This window comes from Pteropus medius, unplaced genomic scaffold (assembly GCF_902729225.1).
Source record: "Pteropus medius unplaced genomic scaffold, Ma_sr-lr_union100, whole genome shotgun sequence".
In the NCBI taxonomy this organism is placed as follows: domain Eukaryota; kingdom Metazoa; phylum Chordata; class Mammalia; order Chiroptera; family Pteropodidae; genus Pteropus; species Pteropus medius.
The window spans coordinates 26,432,523-26,456,045 of record NW_024342471.1 but is presented as its reverse complement, the minus strand read 5'-3'; positions in this window follow the sequence as shown (position 1 = coordinate 26,456,045).

The window sequence follows — 23,523 nt, the reverse complement described above, 5'->3', positions numbered from 1 at the left end:
ACTGACCATCAAAACACCAATGGAGGACGTGGTCGGGTGAGTCCGTGTGCACGTCTGCGTCATGCCCGAACTTTCCGCACATCCTCCTGCACACGGCTGTAGATGAGCTGGCCGCCCGCCCCCCTCGTGGGTGGCCCTGCCTGGCGTCTCCGAGTGCTGCCTTCACCCTTCCTTCAGGAATGGAGAAGTAGACCCGTGGTGACCCGCGTCATCCCTGGGGCAGCCCCAGACACATAAGGCAAAGGGCAGAATCCAGTTGCTAACTTGAAATAAAATGCTAAAAAAATCAATCAACATAAAAAAGGAGGAAAACAGGAAAAAAGTCACAAAGGGAGATGAATACACAAACACCGAGTGACAGAGCCGACTGCAACCACGTCTTAATGAAACAGAAGGGGATTAAACATTCCGATTATGAGGCGTAATCTGTCAGAAAAGACAGGCTCTGAATACGCGCTCTCCACGGGAGAAGCTCTCAAAACGCGGACAGACGGGGGGAGAGGTGGAAGGTCCTAGCACAAGCATGCGGTGCGCGCATGGAGGCTGGGCGCTCTGTAACCCCAGAAAAGAGGCTCTGAGGCCAACAGTGTGTGTGTGAACACACATGCACTCATGTGCACACGCACACACACACGCACATGCATGCAAACAAGAACACGCATGAACACATGCACACATGAGCATCTGAGCACACATTTGCACATGCACACACTCACACACATGCACACACAAGCACACAATGCATGCACACACATACCCATGCACACACGGCCACCCATGGACACACCCATGAGCACACATGCATACATGCATGCAAGCACACACACACAAGCATGCACAAATGCACACACATGCACAAACACGCAACCCACACAATGCACACATGTATACACACACATACACTCATGCACACACGTGCACACACAGAGCTAAAAGCAGCCCACAACAGGATGGGGACAGTCCCAAGTTTGCCACACCCTCTCACCTGGCGAAGCAGGTTTTCAAAGCCAAAGTGAGCTGCCCCCGGACGGGGAGCACGCCCGGTGGGCACTCCGCAGGCCGGTACCCTACATGGCAGCCTCTGGGGAGGGCTGGGGTGGGGCAGGACTGCCTGGCTGCCAAGGGCACGAGAGGACTCGGTGGGATGAGGATGCTCCTGGGCACTGAGGAGGATGCTCCTGGGCACTCAGGTGCGCGCCCTCCCCACACTAAAATGCACGCGCTCTTCTCTATCGGTGTTTGCCTCGAAAACGGGAACCAGGAGCTCCGCTCCAAGTGACGCCTGCCCACACGTTTCGAGGGAAGCACATGGAGAGTGGCCCCGCCTCTCGTTCGTCTCACCCACGGCTGCTACCCGCGTTGGCTTTGAAATACAGGAAGGGGGCACACGCGATGGAGCAAACACACCAACGCGTTAGTGTGAATTCACACAGCGGGCGTGTGGGGGTTCGCGGGGTGTTTTGTGTCTCCCGCTTTGGTGCACGAGCTCGAGGGGCCTGGGGCCATGTCCGTCCAGCTCACAGCGCTAGGGCCAGGCCCCCGCCCGGCACCACGAGACCTGCAACCATCGGTTTTGAATGAAACGAATAAACAAACTCCTCATCTTTCTGCACCTCACCCCGAAATGACTGGCATTTGGTCGTACGAGATCCCGGGTTACTCTGTCCAAACGGCAGGTGTCCCCCTGCCCCGGGCACCTGGCCCCACTGTGGCCCCCACAGCAGCTTTGTGGGTTCAAGTCTCTGCCTGTCACCCATCTTCTGCTCCAGGGAGCAGCCCCCTTGGTGCCTCAGTTTCCCCAATGCAGACCCCACGCCTGGCGCACCGAACACGGCCAAAGAACGTGGGTTGAGTGCATGCTCGTCGGCTGAGCTTCGTGGTCGGTCCCGGCGGGCGTGCACACCGTCCCACGCTCACCCACGGCCCGAACTCTCCCCTTTCTGGAAGAAACGACAGCCGGCGAACAGATAAAGAACTCGGTTTTCAGTCAGTTCCTTGCTCTCCGTGCTTTGTTACCTCGAATTGATGCCTTTGACGAGGTGTCTCTTAGAAAAATTCTTAACTGCTAGCTAACGAAATCTATTAGAGAATAATTCAAGTTCTCCCACATAAAGACTTCCGTAGATACAGAATATGCTAGAAGAATTATGCTCTCGCACATATTTTTATTAAAAAGCTCTGTGCTAAACACCACACTTCTTAAAACAAAATTACTACCCGCGAGGAAATAGCTGTTTTTGAAAGAAAGGAAGGAAAAAAACCCAAACCTTCCAGTGGTTCCCTTCTGTATTTCATTATGAGCTGTTTGTTAAGTACTGACGGGATAATGAATAACAATGCGTTTGTTAAATGACAAAACTTCAAATACAAAGATTCATTTGTGGGTTTCTTTCCTAGCAGCGTATGATTTTCTAAATCTATTCAAGATTTATAGATTTTAGCGACTCGCACACCGCGTGTGAGACGAGACGGAGATGTCGTTACCAAGCGGAGGGGGAAAGAGTAGGCAGATGAAGGCGGCGTTCGGCCAGAACTTCCCTAGACTCTCAGAGATGCGCAGGAGCCACGATCTGAACAGCACGCGGACGCGGGCACGTCACCTCCAGCACTATGGGGACTCGGGCGCAGTGTGACGGGGCACGGTCCCGTCCTGCCAGGGCGCCCGGCGACCACCGCTGTTTTATCGGCTCCTGCGCTGAGTTACGGGAAACAGGCTGAGGGGCTCTCCGTTTTCCTCCTGCCCCTCCGTGTCGCCGGGTGATCCAGCTGCTGGATCCGCTCAGCCGCAGGAGCCTGGAGAGACTCGCCTCGCGGGGGGTTGAGGGAGGGCCCCAGAGCGAGAGCTGAGCGTCTCCTCCTCCCCGGGACTGGGCGAGGCTGCTCCGGAAGGGTGGGACCTGAGCTGCCCCCTGTGGAGGCGAGTCGGCCTCGTGGGGTGGGAGTGGGACTTGTCATGACCCGGCTGCACGTTGTCACCCAGGAAGCTGCCTGGGCCAGGAGGAGAAGGGAGAGAAGTTGGGGGGGGGCAACAGGAGGGAAGGGGAGGGAGAAACAGACCAGACCGTCCGTCTCTCGGTCACCCAGCTCCGTGAGCCGTGCTGCCGCTGTGTCCCGTGGGACCAGGACCGTCACGGGTGGGGAGGTGCCGTGGGCTCCGTGCCGTTTCACCCTCGGCCGCCTCTGCCATCGCGGACCAGGAGACAGGAGACGGCACAGGCCTCCGGTCACTGAAGTGTTTCCTATGGCAACTCGTCGGCACCCACTTTCCAGCTCGGTTCCCGGAGCGCTTTTTTAGGGGGCAGTGGAGCTGATGCTCCATGGCGGGGAAGCCTGCTCTGTATGGAGCAGAAAGCTCGGAGGGCCGAGCGTCACCCCCGGGAGAAGGGGTCCGTAAACCGCGCTGGGCGCAGCGTGTCCCGTGGGCGACAGGCTCCGGGCCGTGTCAGATGCGAGCTGCTGGCTTGGGGCAGGCTTCTCCGAGACAAAGCTCGAGAGATGGCAGAGCCCATTCTGCTGAGTTTCCAGACAAGTCCCCGAGGTCACACGAGGCGGGTGTGAATGACCTGTGGAGTGTCGGGGTGAGGGACACCCCTCGCACAGTCCTATGGGGCTCTGCTCCGCTCAGCCACCTCATCTCCCCGGTCCCGGCTGAGAAGCGGCCCCGGCAGCACCCCAGGCTGCCCCCCACCAGCACTCAAAGCCAGGGACCCAGCTCCCTCCTGTCCACCAGCGCCCAGACGCCTCCCTGCACCGGCCACACTACCCGCGGGTCTCCCGTGCACCCCGCGAGGGACTCGCCTCCCTGAACACCAGGGTCCACACCAGTGTCTGTGCTGGTCACCACCCAGGTTCGGGCTTGACTGTGGTCCCCCAGGGGACCCCGCGATGGGAAGCCCCGTGTAGAGATGCTTCGAGGCGACTGCCGTTGGTCCGTCCACACCACGCTGTGCTGCGGCGGAGTCGGCGGTGAAATCACGTGCTGTTTTCTAGAAGGCGCTTCATCTCCGAGGATGTGAGGCAGAAGCCTGGTAGAGCCACCACGGGCAGGTGAGGGGCTCCGGCTCATCAAACGTCCAGGTGTGACCGCGCGAGCCTCACGGGAGCCTCCGGCCGTCGGGCAGGTGAGACCCTCTGCCGCCCGTGCTGGTGCTGTGCTCGTCCCGAAGGTCGTGTTTTAGTTCAACTCGGGGCATATTTTCAGATCCCTGCGTGGGATTTGTCACAAGACGACAGCGTGGCCGGGTACTGGAGGCACGCAGGGGTCCACGTAGCCAGGTCCGCACGCAGGGGCTCCTGGGAGTGTGGTCTCGGCGCCACAGAGGCGCGTTTGCCAGGTTCACGTAGACGGGCACGGCGACGGCTCTACAGGAGCCGGCGGGCAGGAGCCAGCGTCTCCCCGGGCGACGGAGCCATCAGCCCCAACGGCCCCTTCCAGACCCGACAGTGACAGACCTGTGATCTCCCTCCGTCAAGCAAAGACCGTCCTCGTGAAGACCCGTCTCCCAGAACACAAGGTCCCCTGACGTCGCCCAGCACGGCGCTCCCGAAGCGTCATCCATCGGCGAACCTGCTTCAGAGGCAGAGGGAGGGGACACGGGGAGCGAGTGTGGCAAGTCTCCTGGGCACCAGCCCCGTGCCGAGCGGGCCGGGAAAAGCAGCATTTACGGGATGAGCGCGACGACCCGTCAACGTGGGGCCCATCGTCCTTGTTACTTGTTACAGCCGTTGCAGTTGCAAAACGGCACCTGCTCCCGGCACAGCGCAGCACTTGGGGACTCGAGGGACCCAGACGCACTCGCGGGTGCTCCATCTGGAGCCACCGAACTTGAACCCTGAGCCGATCGCCTGAGCCCTCTGGCCGCCTTCCGCTGCTGTCAGACCGTTGCATCCGGCCTCGGAAACACTGCTCTACGGAGCCTCAGGCACGTGGGCTTGGGGGGGCCGTCTGGGGGGACCCCGTCCTCTCCCGGGAGAGCAGCTGCTGGTGGGGCCGGCACTGGTGGCTCCCCCAAAACGGGAAGGCTGGACCCGGGCAGGAGGGAGGGGGCGGCTCGCGGGGCTGTGTGGCCCGGGCCAGGTTGGATGTCGGGGTCCCACGTGTCCCCACGGGCCCTGCTCCCTTCAGCGCCCGCCGTTCGCATCTTGGAGAGGTGGCAGAGCCACCCCACCCTCTTCCAGCTTCTGCCTGTACCGCGGTCTGGACCCCAGGCGCGAGGCGGGGGGCCCGTCTTCTCGTCCAGCCTCGTGGGTGGGGAAGGGGTGCCTCTGACCCCCGCTGAGCTCCTGCACCTGAGCGCTGGCTGGGAACCTGGAAACTACTGGTGACCCCCTGGTGCCCAAGGGACTCCCAGACTCCCGACACGTAATAACCACAAATGACCGTCCCGCATCGCAGGGCAGCTCCACGAGAGGGACGATCCCCGTGCCCCTGCACCGCGGGGCACTCAGATGTCACCCGAATCACGACCTGTGTTTGCTTCATCACACATCAGTCCACACCTCTAGGCTCCCATCAGTCACCTTAATTCGCGACACGTCAAAGTAAGCTACGGACTTCGGAATGATCTGGCCCGAAACGTTCCGTCAAGCCGCCGGCCGCGAGGGCCAGTGTGCGCGTGTCTCTCTCTCTCTGCTGTAAAACCACAGAGCGCGATGCAAGCGCCTGAGCTGTGACGAAGGCGCCGGCCGCCACGTCGGGCAGCCCCCATCGAGACAGTGGCCACCGCCGCTGCCCCAGAAGGTCCCCTCGCCGCCCGCCCCGACCGCCACCTCTGCCGGAGGCGAGCACTGTGGGTGCCTCCGCCCTCCGAGCAGCCGGGCTGGGTTCAGAGTCACGCAGACGGAGCTGCGTGCTCGGTTCTCCACGGCGCTCCGCACGCTGAGATCCATGCGGGGCGCCGCGCGTGCCGCGATCGGCCCCGGCTGCCGGGCGGGGTTCCGCCGCGAGGCTCTCCGATTGCCGTGGGGCGCCCGGGATGTGTCCGGGTTTGGGGCGATCGTGAACAAAGCTGCTTTGACGGCTCTGGCCCAGGCCTTTCATTTCTCTGAGCTAATACCTCGCAGAGGGGAGGCTGAGCCGCGGGGGCAGCTGCAGGTTTGATTTTCAGTTTTGAAAAACAAACAACACGGCTGCCGTCGCCCAGGACTCTGGGCTAATGCCCCAGACTTGGTCCGTCATCGCTGCTGAGGGAGATGTAGAGAAACAACCGTTTCCTGGGTGCTCAACTCACTGACCTTGAATCTCCCTGGGAGGGGCCTGGGGGGCTGTATTTTTCTTAAGTTTCCCCAAATAATGCCAATGATGGGCGGACCTGAGAGTCCACCAACAGTCCGGCCGGGCCTGGGTTCTGACTCTGACACCGGCCAGACTGAGTTCAAACAGCAAGTGCCTCAGCCCCTGTGCCTCGGTAAGGGTTACAGCCTGTGAGCGGAGTCACGGCAGCAGCCACCCCCTCGGCTTCGTGTGCGCACAGCACGTGGGCTCTGACCCCCGAAGCACGGCACGCCGGCGAGCTGTCACCATCCGGACCTAGGCAGCCGCCAAACCGACCCTGGTCCAGAGCTCAGGTGAACCGTGGCTGTGACTATGGGCGGTCGGCGCTAAGCCCTCGGGACAAGTCGAGCTCAGTCTCAAGTTCAATGCTCCTTGGTCACAGCTTTATCAGACAAGGAGTCCTTCTGCCATGCCGGGATCTCGCCCTGGGTCTGTCTACCCTCTCGGGAGATGCTGGGGGCTGCGTGGAGAGGTGACCGGCCAGCACAGACAGGCCTGCCGGAGGGCACGCCCGCGGCTCGCAAAGAACTTTCCCCAGCGCTCCGGGTGAGAGCCGATCCCCGTGAGTCTGTCATAAGGGCACGAAACTGATGCTCAGGAAGCTCCAAACAAAGACCTGGGAAGTTCTGAGATTCGCTGATATTACACAGACATCGACACCTGGCTCTCCAGGTGACATCAAGGCACAAAGTGAAGAAAGGTATTATTTTTCCAAAACGACAGATGGATATGAAAGTCAAGCTTGACTGGCATAAAACGGCAAGACGCTGCGATTTCCCGTCTTTGCTTCTCCAAACGTGACAAACGCCTCCGGGTCGCCCCGGGCCGAGGACTCGCCACGGGGAGCGAGGTCCTCTCAGAGAAGGCTCGAGGAACAGAGGACAGCCGCAGGACGGTCTCTAACTTCTAAAAACGTCACCAAACGCCCTTCCAACCTCGCGAGCTGGGACGCCGAGGGGCGGTCACCGGATGCCGACGTCGCTGGCACCGGCTTCTCTTCCGTTTTGCCTCTGCTCACTCAATCTCGTCGCTGCCCACTGGGCCCGCGACACCCGTCACAGACACCTGCTCCTCGTACTTCAGATTTTCCTCCTGCGATTCAGAGTAAATCATTCTGCCGCTCCGAAGAAAACGGTCACGAAGCAGTCACCCGGCGGGACGTCTTTTGGCCAATGCTCCTTGGAAGGCTCCTCCCGCGGGGACCCTGTGAACCCGAGTTGCTTGCAGAGGCAACTGATTTGCAACGCACTCGTGAGAAATTCAACACAGTTCCGTTCCATGAAGAGAATCTGGGTCCCTGTGACGGCTACTGTGAGACTCATGTCCCCTCTCTCTGTGGAAGGTCACAGCCGGGACCGAGGGGACAGGGAGCGAGGGTCCCTCCCCTTCTTGAAAACGCCGACCGCCCTCGCTCACGCTGGGTGAAGACTGGCAGCCGTCGCCGGAGCTGCCTGTGGAGAATCCCCGCACCGAATGGCCGTCCCCCCGACCCGACTACCCTCTCCCCCAGAGTCACCGACGGGACCGCACTCCCTCTACACGCTAGCTGCAAAGGACGGACGCCAAGCCTGTGACGTGGCCTGAAGACGTACGGATCCTCAGGTCCGCCTCTCGGAAGAGCTGACCTCAGCTCGTCATTTCTCAGCCCGACAGAGCCAAGTAGGCCCTCCCCGTGCGGCTCTCCCGTCCCGAGCCCCTGAGCCCGCTCTGCGCCCCGCCGCCCTCCCAGCCAACGCGGCCGAGGCCCCCGAGTGCCCCCGGGGCCGTGACAGGACATGCGTTTTGTGGATTTTTCTGCTCTGGTTCAGAACATCTCAGAAATGGGCAAAAAACTAAAAGGGCATCGCTCACCACGGAGACGAACGTGGCCCGGTCTCTGCTCGGCGGAGAGCCGGGGCCCGGCTCTGGCACGCTGAAGCCGCGGTGGCACTTAGGGGGCTGCCGCGTCCTCGCTTCACGGTCTGAACTCGAGGGAGAGGAAGTGCCTGTCGCTTTACCCTGTGGGTCCCGCCCGCTCGGAGGCGCACAGAGAAGGACCGAGCCCCGCGCCGAGCGGGAGGACATTCGGTGGCTGCCCGCAGCGGCCACGATGGGGCCCGAAACCCGGGCGTGGCGAGCAGTGGGAGCAGCAGGGTCCGGCGGGCGCCGGGGTGAGGAAGGCTGTCCGGCCCCCAGCCCAGTCGTTCCATAGTCACCCCTCTATCTGCAAGAGGCAGGAGCGGCCTTGCTCGATGCCGCCAGGGAGCTTTCCTGAGACGCCGTGCAAGCGGCCGACGGCCTTCCTGCTGGCCCTCACTGCACACACGCCCAGCTCACGCCTGGGCCATCGCTGGCAGCCCGTCGCCGTGGTCTCTGCCAGCTGTGGCCACTCTGTGAAGTCTGGGGTCAGTGTCCTCCGGCTGGACAGCTGAGGACCTAACAGCGTCCCCGGCAGAGGGGACGGGCTCGGTGCACGTTGGTTGACCGGACCCATCATCTATGACAGTCCTGCGGGGGCTGACCTGCGACTTCCTTTCGTACCATGGGACGTCCTGCGAGGGGGAGGTGCTGTGACCTACGGAGCCACCCCCAGTCCAGCCAGAGGGGAGCCCCAGAGAGTGGGGTGAAAAAAAGTGGCAGGATCCCCGGCGCCCGATAATTACATCTAAAATGTAAACTGAATTCAATTCTCTACCAAAAAGATCGTTAGAAGCGTGCGGCCGCCGTCCACACCCCACGGCGGACAGGGCGCCGGCGTCGATTCTGAAGAACCCGAGTCTTTTGCCCAAATCGTCAGGGTGAAGAGCGGCCGCCAGCTCACTTCGTGGAGAACCCGCCTGCCGGAAAGGGGCGGGATCCCTATTCCTTCGTGGGGAACTGGTCTATCGCGCGGTTTCTTCAGCCTCGGTTCAGAGGCGCGTCCAGCAGTCCCTCCTCTCCGTCCCAGGCGAAGTCAGGGACCAGGCGATGCTCTGTTCTCCTCAGGTCGGCACTGAAGGCCGATGAGACGGAAACGCGCCCGCGGCGGCAGTGCGGGCCAGTGGTCAGGGGCTGGCTCCGCCCCGCATGACCCGGGTTCAAATCCCAGCTCTGCTACCGGGCCAGCCACTCGCCCTGTCTGCGCTTCAGGCGCACGGGTCATAACGGTCCCGGCCTCAGCTGCTGCTACGGGTCCGATGGGAAGAGGCGAACGGCTTCCCCGACGGGCGTCCGAGCCCAGGGACCAGTCACGGCGGATGCACCACGGCAGGGCCGGCCCGGCTCTCGGGCCGCCTGTCACCCAGTACGGCGATGGAAGGACCGGAGGCCAGAGGCGGCTAAGCAGCCAAGACGACAAGCCGCCCGGAGATGAACTGCCGCTGACGAGGCGAGCGGGCTGGACGGGTGGCACGGGACCCCGCTCAGCGTGGACACTGGCCCGAGCGCCTGGAGCAGCAGGGCAGCCCCGCGGCGCTGCCGGGAGAGGGGCGCTGAGGTGGGCCTCTGGGGGGGGGACGCGGGGCGCCCGACTTCAAGAAGGAGCTGTTAGGGCGACAGAATGGAACATGGGGACACGTGAGGCGAGTTTTTTAATTTGGGGAGGCGGAAGCGGGGGCGGCAGGGTGACCGGACTCCGGGACCTCGGGTGCCGTCCGGCACTGCGCCCCGCGTCCCCGAGCGCAGGAGGACCTGCAGGCCCCTGGCCCACAAGGTCGGCGGCGTGAAGTCTGTCGGGACGGTGCGTCCACAGCGGAGAAGGGGAAAGAGCCAAGGGCGGGTGTGGGCCGCGGAGCGGGCCGGAGGAGGGCTGTCTCTGCGGGCGGCCAGCGGTGAGAGGACCAGGGCTTCAGAACGGCGGAAGGGGAGCGAGAAAGCCCGGCAGGATCACGAGCACCGATGTTCCCGTCCGCGCCGGCGGCTCCCGACGCCCGGACGCCACGCTTCTGAGGCCAGCGGTTTGGACTGAGCTCAGCTGGACGGTCCTTTGGCACGTCCGGCCTGGGTCCCCTGGAAGCCGCCAGGCATGTGTGGCTCAGCGGTGGGCACCCCCCAGGAGGCGCTGGCGGGGTGCCTGCTTCTCCCTCCCGAGGCCTCTCCCCGCCCAGGGGCCCTCCACTCCCCGGTCTCAGGCTCCAACTGCGGTCACAACGGCCGCCCAGCGCCCGGGCCCCGCCCGTGCCTCAGCTCATAGGACCTGCACCCACGTACCGCAGGTCAAAGCAGGCGGCCTGGCCACGCCCATCCCACGGAGGGAGAAGCGCCGAGGTCACAGCCAAGGCTGGGTACGGGGTGAGGAGAGCTCCCGGAGCATCTCTGCACGCACTCGGCAAGGTGGGCGCGGAGGTCTCAAGGGGCGGGCGAGGCCCACGGTGCCGAGCTTGGCGATTAGGCTACAGCAGGGCAGTTGGGTGGGAGGCCACAGGGCAGTTCACGCCGGAGGAGGAGGTCACGGCTGCGGGTCCTGCTCCCTTCAGGCGCAGCGAGACCCGGGCTCAAACGATTCAGTCGGACAGTCAACCAGGGGTCAAGCTCCCCTCGTCGCTGCCAGTGGCCTTGCCGCCCGGCCGGCCCCCGGCAGCTCTGGAAGAGAGAAGCTGCCTTCTTTCTCACAAAAGTACACACGGTGGCAGAGGGCGTGTCTGGGTCAGCTGTCGCGGTGGTGCTGAGGGCAGATCTGGAGGCTGGACAGCCGGACGTCTAAGCCCCGGCCTCCGTCTCCTCCCTGCAAACACGGATAACGATGGCGTGACCTGCCCCAGGTGGCCGTGGGGAGGTGCGCGGCATGTAAACCAAGCCCGTGGGCCACGGCCCGTCTACACAGACCGCGGTGGCCAGGGCGATGAGCGCCGCCCGGCTCTGAGTCACACGGCTGCCCCCAGCACCCGGCCGCGTAGGGGCGGTCAGCTCAGCGACAGCCAGGCCCCGTCAGCAGAGGGGTGGGGGAGATCCAGGGGAGGCAGAATCTAGTGGTGACCACGGAGCTCCCTGCGCACGGAACTTGGGGCCCGGGAGGAACGTTTGTCACAGCGCCCCTCCCGCCGCCAGAATGCGCTAAAGCCACTTTGATCCGCAGTTCAGACGGATCCATTGTTCTCATAAACGTCACCTTGTGAATCAGAGAAGCACGAACTGCAGACGCGCACGCACAGACGCTCAGGGAGAGCGGCACAGACGCGTTCCAGCCCCCGCGTTCTCGGCCCGGCAGAAGCCTTCGCGTGTTAATCTGCGTCTCGCCGCTAAGGCGGCGGGCGCGGGGAATTTCAGAGCCGGAACGGGCAGGAGCCACAGGGCCCAGGGCAGCAGCCGGCACGTGTTCCTGACAAAGGACGCCAAGGACCTCTGCCCGCCACCGGCCGGCCGAATCGTGAAGGGAGAAGCGAGGGAGGAACGAAAAGCCACCCCGGACGAGAATCGAAGCCGTGGGTCCGTACGGGGCCGCGGAAAAGACATCTCCTGATGTCACGGGCACAAGCGCACGAGCGCGTCGCCGTGTCCGGAAACCACAGATGAGGAACCAGGGTGGGTCCTCATCTGTCCTGACGTCCTCTGCCACGCGCGGGGACGCGCAGGAGCGAGGAGAGACGCACCGCGGCCCCACCGGCACGGCGGTTACGTTCTGGACCCGGACGCGCTCCGCGCTGGTGCTCGCGGCCGCGGGGATTTCGCTGAGGCTCGTGCTCCGGTGAGTGGGGCGGGGCGCACTCCACGGAGCAATGAGCGTGGGGCTTCCTCCAGCCCTGCGCACCCGCTACAGAAATTTCTGCACCCGAGACCGACGCGCACTGAGTCGTAAACTCAGCCGCATGAGAGCGCAGGTGACAGGGAGCTCCGGAGACGGGGGAGCCTGCGACCGAGCCGTGACGGGGACAGCTGCCCGTGTGGCCGTCGCGTTGCCAGGGTGCTTCCGCGGAAGCCGCAGACTGAGGGTTTCCCACCCAGGCCCCCGTCCTGGGCACTTGGGATCAGATCGTCCTTTGCCGTTGGCAGAGTTGGGGGCGTCTCGGGTGCTGTGGGATGTTTAGCAGCACCCCTGGCCCCACCCCCCCCCCGGCTGATTCCAGTAGCGCCGTGCACCTCCCCGGCCGTGAAGACTGAAAACATCTCCTGACCTTGACGAGTGTCCCCTGGGGGCAGAACTGCAGCTGAGACCATCTGTGGCACAGGAAAGGGGACTGATCTGCCACCAAGAGATGTGCGTTCAAGACCGAGGATGGTCACGGCCGAGCTGTGCGACCTACGGCAACGTCGCTCTGTGTGTGCATCGCTTTGTCCATCCAGAACAGACTTGAAGCTGCCCCTCCACCCCCAGACACCGTCTGAGGATCAAGTGCAGACATCTGTGGGGCACACGTAGCGTGAACACCCGCACGATCGTCACCATGTGAATCCACGGGCGGACAGAACAGGCAGGCCCAGCCCTGACACGTGGCCAAACTGAGGTTCAGGGAAGGGGCGCCCCCTTACCCCAAGTCCCACTGGGTAGGTGCAGAGCCTGGAGCCGGACTTGCAATTCTGGTTTTATGGCCGCTGAGTGCCGAAGGAATGAAAAGCCAGGCAGTCAGATACACATCTCCTTTGTTCCCAGGCAGGGCCGGGATGTCGTGGGTGTGACCAGGGGCTGCTCCCGCCCTGCCTGCCCCTGCGTGGCTCTGGCGTCCCCAGGCCTCTGCCTCGGCTCCCTCTACCTTCGTCACCCTGGCCCGGGTCACCCGCCAGCGCTGAGTCATTGCCCGGATTTCTTGCTCCAGGGAGGAGCATGCGGCCCCTGCATGGCCTTCGGCAGATCTTGCTGATCCCGTCTTTGCCTCTGAGGGCACACGGCTCGTCAGGACTCTGATGGGCCCCAGAGTAAGGGCGGTGAAAGAGACGTCCCACCGAGCTGGGCAACAGGCCTGGGCTGACCCCCACATACCTCGGAACCGCTAAAAGTCTAGACAAACATATGCAGCACGATGCCAAGTGACCACGCAGGGGGCAGAGGCACCCAGCGAGCCCCAGGACCGCCCCGGTTCCCCGCCCAGAGAGAGTTCCCAGGCTGAGGCACAGCAGAGGGACCAGGCAGGGCCCGGGGGTCCTCTGGCTTGGGGGGATGGAAGTGAGGGTGGGAGGGGGAGTGGCTTAGAGACACAAGGCAGGAATATGAGGGAGGAGGAATGGCGGGGGGAGGGTAGGTGGGGGAGCAGGTTGTGGGGCGGGGGGAGCAGGGGAGGCAGGGTGGGTGAAGCCGAGCTGCGGAGAGTCTCCCTTTAGCCCTCAGCTGAGTACCAATCAGCGGACACACGTGTGAAGTCACCCTCTCCGGGAAGTGTCACCTGGAGGCATCAGCAAGCCTGCTGCCTGGAGCTCGTGTGGGGCTGGCAGCCCTTTGTGTTCCCATCAGCAAGTGTGGATGGGCAAGTTCACGGGACGCTGAGCAAACAGCTCAGAAACAAATTACCTCACTCGCGAGACACACGTGCCCTTGGGCTAAATATGCTCTAGTCCTACTTAACCGAGCTAAAAACCAAGGTCCAAAAAAATCAGACAGTTTCCAAGGAGCTCGCCTGTGTCAAGAACATTAACAGGGACATAAACATGCCCACATCCCCCGCGGCAAGATTCACACTATCTCACATCCAGTAAAACGCGCTAGACATGCAGAGAGGCGGGAAACTATGGCCCCTCAGAGACCGGAACGAGGGAATTAGCAGACGAGGACACCGAGGGTGGACCGGAACCGTGTTCCGTTCGTTCGGGAGGGTGGACGAAAGCCTGACCGTGTTGGGGACAAAAATGACCCAAAACACAAGTTCACAGGGGAGAACGAGTGTCCGACATGGACTCTACACTGGGTGGCGTTAGGAGCGGGTTAGACACTCACGAAGAAAACACTGAACTTGAAGACATGCCGGCCGAGCGCGTCCGAGATGAAACGCACCCAGAGAAAAGGAATTCGAGTGCGCAGAGAACTCGCGAGCTGCGGGATAAATCCGAGCAGCCCGAGCCACCCCGGTTAGAGTCCCAGAGGAGACGCAGGAGAACACGTGCGTCTGGGGAATGCCGAGTAAGACTTTCCGAACTTGACGGAAACCGTAAATCCAGGGCCGGGCGACATCCCGCCGGCTGGACGGGCACAGAGCATGTGTCCACCTGCCGAGGGGCGTCTCGGGGCTTCCGGGGCTTGGCGCCTCTGAGTGAGCTGCCGCAGACCTCGCGCGCGGGTCTGTGTGTGGACACGAGTGGTCACCTCCTCAGGCGAACGCCAAGCAGCGTGAGGGCTGGAAGCCCTGCTTTTATGTTGGACACTTTTTCCCGGTCGAAGGGCATCGAGTGTGACTATTGTCCCCACGCCTCTCTCCAGCGCCATCCTTTCGGAGGCCAGTGAGAAGTGAAAGGGCACGGGCTCTCCTGATGTGCAGTAGAGCGTCCGGGTGATGGGGACGGCCCCGTGCGACGCAGCAGCCACTGGCCACATGTGGGTATGAAGCATCTGAAGTGTGGCTGATGTGACTGAGGGACTGACCGTTCAGTGCATTCCATATTTGTTAATTTAAATTTACAGAGCCACGTGTGGCTGGTGGCTACGTGCTGGGCGGGGCAGGTCTAGGGTCCGAGATGAGCGCAGGTGGGATTGGGGTCTCGCCCGGTGTGAGGCGTGAGTTCTCTCGCTGGGTTGGTTCCCACCCCGAGCACCTCGGCCATCACCTGCTGCCCCCTGCTGTCCGCCAGCCTCTGGACAGAGTTGGTTTTCCCCGTTCTCATCCCGTCCGGCTTCGAGGACCCCGTCTGGCTTCACAGATCTCACCCGGCTTCGCGAACCCCGTCCTGGACGCACACTCACTCCTTCGGCGGCCCAGGCCCCGTCCTCCTGGGCACAGGCTCACCATCGTGCAAGCCCGTCCCTCCCACAGCTGTCCTCCGGCACGGTCCCGTTTCCCCGCTCCCAGCAAGCCCGGGGCACGTTCTCCCGGCACCCCGTGGTGTGCGTCCCGCGTCCCCATTGTCCTAACTAAGCAATTTTGAGGGATGCGGCCGGAGATCCTCGGTGCCCCTGCGCTGCACCGGCCCATCTGCCCCGGACAGCGGCGCACGGGGCTGGCCGCTCCCAGCTCTCCCCGGGCCTTGGCAGGGGAGGAGGGAGCCAGGAGCCTGTCCCCGCGCTCCGTCCTCTGTCCCGCGATGCCGCCTGCAGAGCCAGGGGTGGTGCCTTCGCCGTCCCCGCTGGCCTCCGTGGTCCTCGGGCCTTCTCGACCTGAGTGCGGATCCTCTTAGCACCCCCGGCGAGCTCTGTGCCCCAGACCGCACGGGGCCCATGGCCCCATCTCATGGCCCTGCCCGTGACCCCGCCAGCGCCCCTGGGCAGACCCGACCGTATCTCCCATCACGTCCCTTCCGCCACATTCTAAAAGATTTGCTTTGTTTCAAAAAAGCTTCCAAACGCACACGAGAGTCTGCAGCTCGTCGGCCGGTCCCACCCTGCGTGATGGCTGATTCAGGGTCTTTCACTGCGCAGGGCCCTCCGGGGCGGCGTTCGAGCAGAGTTGGCCTCCTCCTCTGACCTGTGTCTCTCAGGCTGAGTTACTTCGTCTCTGAGCCTCGGTTTCCTCGGTTACCGACGGGAGATGGAGACAGAACCTACCCCAGCGCGTGGCTGTGAGGATTCAGTTTGTATGCGTGTAAACATGTACACATGCGCGAATGTGTTGAGTCTATATGTTTAGAAAACTATGTGCATACACACCTGTATGTTCAGAATGCAGACCCACAGACACACACACGCTTCCGGATCGGGCTGGCAGGCAGTGGATGTTCCGTCAATTCTGACTCTGTCTTCCCTGAGTCCACGACCCACACCTCCCCACTGGCCTGGGGCTTTTTCTACTTCAGGGCTGAGCACAGGACCGAAACTAACCCACTGTCAGTGGAAAAAGAACTCAAAGAAACGCCAACGAAATGTGAAAAGTGGAGTCGAACTTATAGCTGGCGTGGCCGGCCTTTAACTCTGATAATATTCCAGCGGAGACCCGCGAGGCTCCCCGCTCACCAGAACCAGCGCACACCCGAAGCGTCTCTCCGTGACCGTCACGAGCAGAGTCATTGCTCCAGTGCTGGCTGCACAGGTCCCCTCTGCCTCTGAAAGCGCGCTCTCGCCCAGACCGTGCCCGGGTCTGCCGACGCCGGCATCACCTGGGATCGCGTGTGGGTCCACGACAGACGCGAAACCACATCGCCGAAGGAAGAGTGAGCGCCCGCACAGCGAGCGCCCCGACACGTCGCGGTCCATCTCCCCGGCGCTGTCCAGAGCAGCCCCCGAACACGGACGCCGCAGAGGCTGGGGCGAGGGCTCGCGTGACCCCCGGAGCCGAGTCCCGCCCGCTCGGCGCCCACGGCTGGAGGGGAGAAGCAAACTCCACAGGGAGGAAAGCAAGGGCCTTGGAGGGGGGCAGTTCAGAGCATCCGCGGCTCTGGGCAGTGTTTTCTGGCGACCGACTCCAGGAGGCCGGCGGCTGGGGGTAGAAGGCGCTCGAAATCCTGCCCCTGCGGTCAGCGGAGCTCTCGCTCCAGATGTGGAGTCAGCAGCCATCGCGCAGTTTCTCTGGGGCTTTCCGGCGCCGTGCTCGAAGGGATCCGGGGAAACAGCGGCTGTGCGACTTGCGGCTTCACGGCACATGCATCCCCTTCACACGGCGAATTCCGTAGCGGGTCGGCACACCGCGCGCGGGCTTCTCTAAGAAAGCGCCTCATTAATTACGTGAAACTGCTCTCATCACGAGGCGTCACGGATCAGGAGTGAACCGGGCGAGGCTGCTCGGGCTTGATCTGTCTTGCATATTTTAGGATTTTCAGAGATACTGGAAATAAATTCTACTGGGAAGCAAGTTTCTAACATGGCAATGAAAAAACCCCACGTTTAAAGCCAGCCCTGAAGCGTGCTCTCCCGCTGCAATGTTTTGGAAGGCTAGGTCGTGCTGTAACATCTAATCCGAGGCAGAAAGCCAGGCGGCTCTACAGCGTTCGCTGGGAGCACCTGCCACAGCAGGAAGTTTCTTAATAAGACATAGAAAATGCCCAGGCAGTATAGAAAAAAGTCAAAAGAGAAAAAGAAAAAAAAAAGGCAAGACTATTTCCAGGAAACGGAACGCTGAAAGCAATCATCATTACGTCTCGGAGAGAGGGTTTGATTGCTTCGCCAGCCCCCCGGGGCGCCATGATTATCAATCTCATCTCTCTTCCTGCCCTTGATAAGAGGAGGCACCCTAATAACCCAAAAAGCACGCGGCATCTCTCCCGACCCGCGTGAAGTGATGATATTACGACCCCGGAGGGGCTGTGCTGCTTTGTATGGAGAAACACCAAGAACCGACTCTCGCATGAAAAGAAAAGCCAACAGCCCTCGCCAGGTGCCAGTCTTCGAAAACTCCAGAAAAGGGAGGAAGTTTCAGATGCATCGTCCGTGACCCTCGGCGAAACAGCCCGGACCTTTCCAGGGGCCGGTGTTCTGTGCTGCTTCCCACGGCAGGATCTGCAGGCGGCACCGTGAGAACGTGAACGCGGCGGGATGGACGAGGCGAGGAGGAAGCCGAGCCGGCGCTGGGCGTGCGCGGCCCGTCCCGGAACCGCGTTCGGCGCCCGGGGCACGGACGTGACAGGAGGCGCGTGCAGTGTGTGCTGCGCGCACGTGTCCGCCTCCGCGCCCGCCGCCTCGTTGAAGCTGCGTGAACACAACCGTACAGACGCGGTGAGCTTATTCCCCGCAAGGACGCTGGTCACCAGGACACAGAACCGGGCACTGGACGCGACCTGCTAAAGGAACCGGAAATCCAACTTTCTGCCGAGGACTTAAGTTATGGGGCCGGTCGGTGGACGTGTGAGTTAAATGGGTTATTTCTGGAAATGAGGACGTGAGGTCGGAGAAAACAGCGTGCTGCCTGCGACCGGACAGGCAGACACGTGGCGTGCTGTCGCTGGGGACCCCGACGCCACCCGGGAGCCCTCACCCTGGACTGCGGGACGCTGTGTCCTTTCGCTGTGACAAACCGTAACCATCGGCGTGACTGGTGTTAGCGAGTCGAATCCCTCCGGTGGGTTGTCACGGCGAGGGGCGTTCTGGGCACCCTGAACTCTGGCGGTGTCGCACGGGAGGGCGGTCTGCAGACCGGACCCTCTAACTTCGCAGGTGTCTAACTCCTCACGAACCACGGGCGTGGGGGCTCTGGGGCAGGCTCGGCCCCAGAAGGCTTCCTGTTCCCAGCGGGGTCGCTGCGGGGCGGGTGGGGAGGGGATGTCGCTCTCATCCCATTCTAGACGCGGTTCACAGACGGCCACCGAGTCCCGGCACTGAATGAGACTGTGATGTCCCTGTGGGCCGAGGACGGGGACTGGCTGCAGTGACGTCTGCGGGGGTTTAACCCGGCACGGTCAGCCCTCACGGAACGGCAAATAGCATTCAGATCGCTGAGAACAGCAAGGCCGAGGTGGACAATGAAGATGCAGACGGGAATTCCAGACTCGAGTAAACGTTCTCAGCAACTACGAAGAAACGACGGGTCTGACTCAGCCGTCTGGAGAGCCGACTAGCGCAGGATTCCCGGCTCGTCGTCACCACGATCAGGCCGCGGCTCTCTTCTATTCGTGACACAGTCTTTTGGTCCTGGACGGTGATTCCCGGATGACACTGAGTCATGTGATGTGCGCTGCTTCTTCGACTCACGAGTTTCATGACAATCCAGTCTAGCTCGTTCCCTTCCCCACCATACTAAAAAGAGAGCACAGGGAAGAAACATGATCTAACAGGACAGCCGCGAAATCCACTATTTTGGTAAAGATAATCCAGCTGTGTTAACATATTGTCAAACATCTGGAGAGGATCTTAAAAAAAAAAAAAAACCCTTTGAATCAAACCGTCTGATGTTTGGGCTTCTGTGAATAGAGACCCTGCTGGGTTCTTTGCAAATGTCTGACAAGATCTCTGCATTTTTCATCGGCGGTTGTTGTGGCTTCAGGAGGTGGCCGCAGAGAGAACTAAATGGAAATTGATGTCTCCTTCGGTGGACGGGGCACATTACACGTGACCCATGTGCTGGGCTAGATCTGACACTCTCTCAAAATTAAAGACGGCCCTAAGGGAGGATCTGATCCTATTTCTTTGCCATCCCGAACAAGACACAAGATGCTTCTCCATCCGTGAACTCACAAGCAAAGCAACTGGGAAACTGGCCTATGGAGAGCAGAGAGAAGTCCAAATTTATCTTTCCCCTAAAGCAAAAGGGCCATATTTTATACCCTACAAATGAGTGCACCGAGCTTGAGAATCTGTCATTGTGGCTTACAGTTTCCAACAAACCCCCAGGGTCAAAACCGTTGCAAGCATGAGACTCGCCCACAAATGAATAAATCAAGTCCAAAATTTTCAAGGACCGGCAAAACAGAATGTTGGAGGTAAACGTACAAAATTAAAGTCTAGCCATTAACTTCATCACCGAGGACAGCTCAGAAAACCAGGCCCACCAAGGAACAGTGCCCGTCCCACAGGGTTCGCCGTCTCTACGTAAGCTCTTCACGTGTGTAGATGCAGACACGGGCCACGTGCCACGTCAAGCAGAGGCACATGACGCCGAGGATCGCGGTGTTTAAGGCACTACAAGGACATCCTCACTGTCACGACTAAAGCACCTTCGGCTGGAAAATATTCAGCGTGTTTGTACAGAGAGAGAATACAGGGGGGTCTGAGCAAAGGTCTCCTCCCTGACACCCCCTTTCCCTGGAAGTTTTAATGCATAATTCCAGCAGAAACCTCACTCTACCTGGATGATCTGATAAAAATTGGAAGCGGCAGGTTAGCTATCCTTATATAATCAAACCGCAGACTCTCCAGCAAATTCTCCGACAGACCTCTTCCTCGTTCCCAGAGGGACCGGCAACTACACCAGACGCGGCCCCTCCCAGCCCTCTACCTGCCTGATCAAAGGCCCCGCTGACGGTCACTGGGGCATCCAAACGCATCTTTTAAATGTGCACGCATAAAAAACTCGCACGCATTTTTTGAAGGCCCGTGTGCACTCGTAGGACCTGCTTAATAAAGGATCCAAATTCAACGTTTTCAGACTTTTAGCTTATTAAACGAGGAAAATGTAAAATGCATGACCTGAAAAAAGGGCCATTCTCCTCGCTGGGCTCCCAGCTTTGAAGCCAGAGTCTTTGTTCTCAGTGAAAATTAGTTTGATAACAGCTCTGCGTCCAGGGTGGTGGTGAGCCCATCCGTCCACCGCCGGCGGATCCTGGCATGAGTGTCCGCTGTGCTCGGGAGGGGCCGTGGGCTCCGTGAGCACAAAGACCGAACGGCTTCTCACCCCGAGGACGGCAGATGCATCCGAGTTAGTTATCGGGCTATTAATAAAGCCGCATCCCAGAGACATCGTGGTCCAGCTGGCTGCTCTACCCTCGACCCTGGGATCCAGGGAAGCCATTTGTGACCAAAACTGCCCAAATCAATTAACCTTCCCTGGTATTACACAGTACTCAGGGACAAAGTGCCGTGTGCAAAAGCAAAGCGAGGTCCTGGCCCACCGTCAGGCCAGGCCCTCGGAAGTGGCAGCGCAGAGGATGTTCTGCTCAACAGCCCGACACTGGATCACCATGTCTCAACTAAATTCAGGGGCGCCATTCATGTCTCTCCTTCGACGACCTACAATGGCCTGGGACGGCCACCAGACACTCCCCATGCTGCACCTGGATCCCGAGGACAGGTCGGCAAGGTCACGTCCACAAGTACACCTGGAAGCTAACTCAGTGGGGCTTTCTGTAAAAAAAACGTCATGTTCTGGTGCCCATTTACCGCCACTTCACTCCAGCCGACTACAGCCCGGCCCCCGTCCTTCTGGCATTTTCTCTCCAAACCGATCAGGCCCCCAGTTTTGTTTGGAAAGACAATACTGAGTGTCCCCAAAGAGACGTATCCCAGAGCTCTACGGGAAGCAGCCGCGGCGGCCCACGGACCCTGTCGCCTTAACCAGAAGCTCGTGGGTGGCGCCGGCATCACTCGGGTGAGTTACGCCGAGAAACTGGCCGCCACGGGCTCGGGGTCGGGGGCGCAGCACAGTCTGGGGTCACCATTTCCCTGTGGACGGGGACGGCAGCGCGTCCCCCTCTGCCTGACCAAACCTGCGGCAGCTTTCTTCCCGACCGTGGGCCCTTGACCTCCCTTTTGGTAGTACATGCGTGTACTTTAGAAAACTTGCTATTGTAACTTTTTCTCTGAGATGCGAATCTTCCGAATCTTCTGCAGACCAGGAATGAGGGAACACCTGGGGCCACCCTTTCGGAAAGAATCCAACACCTGGGGGCCACCCTTTCCAAAAGAATCGCAGAAGGAGACAGCCTGCCTCCCTCTGGTCTGCCAGGCGGCAGAGCCTAACTCCGAGCGTGACCATTGGCCAACACAGATGGCCTGATGGCGGTGACCACCCCCTACAACCCGCACCTTCCCACGAGCTCACCTCAGCGCCAGAACCGGCCCCTGTTCTGCTTCAGAGCAAAGTTCAATCGCTCTCCCCTGTCACAATGGTCTTGAATAAAGCCTCTCCTGCCTGTTGGGCACCTGCTGCTGTGACTCAGGATGGGACTTGTCACTGGACCTTCAGCCTCCCCCACCACCGGGGCGGGGTGAGCAGCTCTGCAGTCTCTGTCCTCATCTTGGCCGATCGGGGACCCATGGGACAGTCCAACTCCTGGATGGCAGGCGACTTTGATTCTTACGGTCCGAGCACAGTCTGGGGGCCGGGTCTCAGCCCCGGCCTGGCACTTTTGGGGGGAAGCGCTGCCTGAGCGCGCAGCGGCCTCTGCCCGGGATCTCCCGGCTGGACGGCGGTGCTTTGTGTCGAGCGGACTTCTGTTGCCGAGATCTCGTGTGGACCATCTGATCCCCAACTCTGATGACACTCGCTCCCCTGTGATGGCGCCAACTGTCCCCCCCACCCCCACCGTCCAACGGCGTGCTTTTACTAAGTATGATCCGGGACTTTGCGGGAGCGGCGAAAGAGTCCCAGCCGAGAAGAGGCCGTACCAGCCTGGGCTGCGAAAGGTCAGCCGGCCAGCGAGGATGGACGGAGCTGGGGTCCGGCCGCCACGGGGCGACCGCGAGCAGGACTCGGAGGGAGGGAAGGGGCGCCAGGGGCCCCAACGCGCCCAGACGACGTGGGAGCGGGGCCGGACTCCGGAGGGACAAGGTGGGGCGAGGCGTGGCCTCAGGGGCGGGGCGTGGCCTCAGGGGCGGGGCGGAGCCTCATGGTGAGGCGTGGCCTCAGGGGCGGGGCGGAGCCTCAGGGGCGGGGCCTCAGGGCCGCGGTCTGCTTGGGGACCGGGGCCAGGCTCAGCAGGCGGGCGTCTCCACTGTCTTCCTCATTGCGATTTCACTCCTCTCAGAAAACGGAAGCCGGAAAGGGGTGATGGACCTGGGTGAGGACTCCTGGTTTAACCAAGGGGCAGGAATGCACTTTACCAACCGTTTGCCTGACGCGCCTCCTCCACCTCTGAAGACCGCCCTTCCCCACGGTGGAGGGGGGCTGGCCACGTTCACGGTTGGGCGACACCTTTCCCTCTGCCTGGCTGGGGTTCAGACGCCGTGGTCCCTGTCTCCCAGAGGCCTGGGGTGGAGCCAAGGCAGAATTCCAACAGGACGTCCCAGTCTGCAGCAAGGGCTGAACCCCGAGAGGCTCCAACCCTCGTCCCGTCCCGCACGTACATCCTCCGTCGGCTTCCCAAAGCCACCGCAGTTCCCAGTCCGGGACTAATTCTGGAATTGCTCATTAATCCAGCTAACACCTCATCCTTGTCAGCTTTCTCGTCAGAAAGCCTTAGTGTCACCTAATACTTTTAAGTGCATGCGGGGGGTGCCACGCTGGCACCCGAACCAGGAGTGTTAAAAGCAGCAACCCGTTTGTCGACTCGATTTTTAACGACACCTTAATTTTTCACGGGTTCACGCTGGCTCCTGGGCCCTGGGAACTCGCCCAGCCTCCCTGCGCCTTGGGCCACGAAGTGCTGAGTGAGGCCTCCTGCGTCCCCTGCCAGTCAAGTGTGAAGAGTCCGCTCGTTCGATAAGATCCCTCTGCAAACCGCATGTGTCCCCGGTGGGGACGATTCCAGGTCAGCGCACGGGTTAAGTGAACAACCTCACAAATGCAGAGCTGACACGCCAATTCCAAGGAGCGGCCGCTTGGGGACAAGGCAGTCAAGCCCCTGCCTGCGCTTGGGCGCCTCCCCCCCTCCACGGGGCGCCTCTCTCCTCCCCCCCCACTGGGAGTCTCCCCACG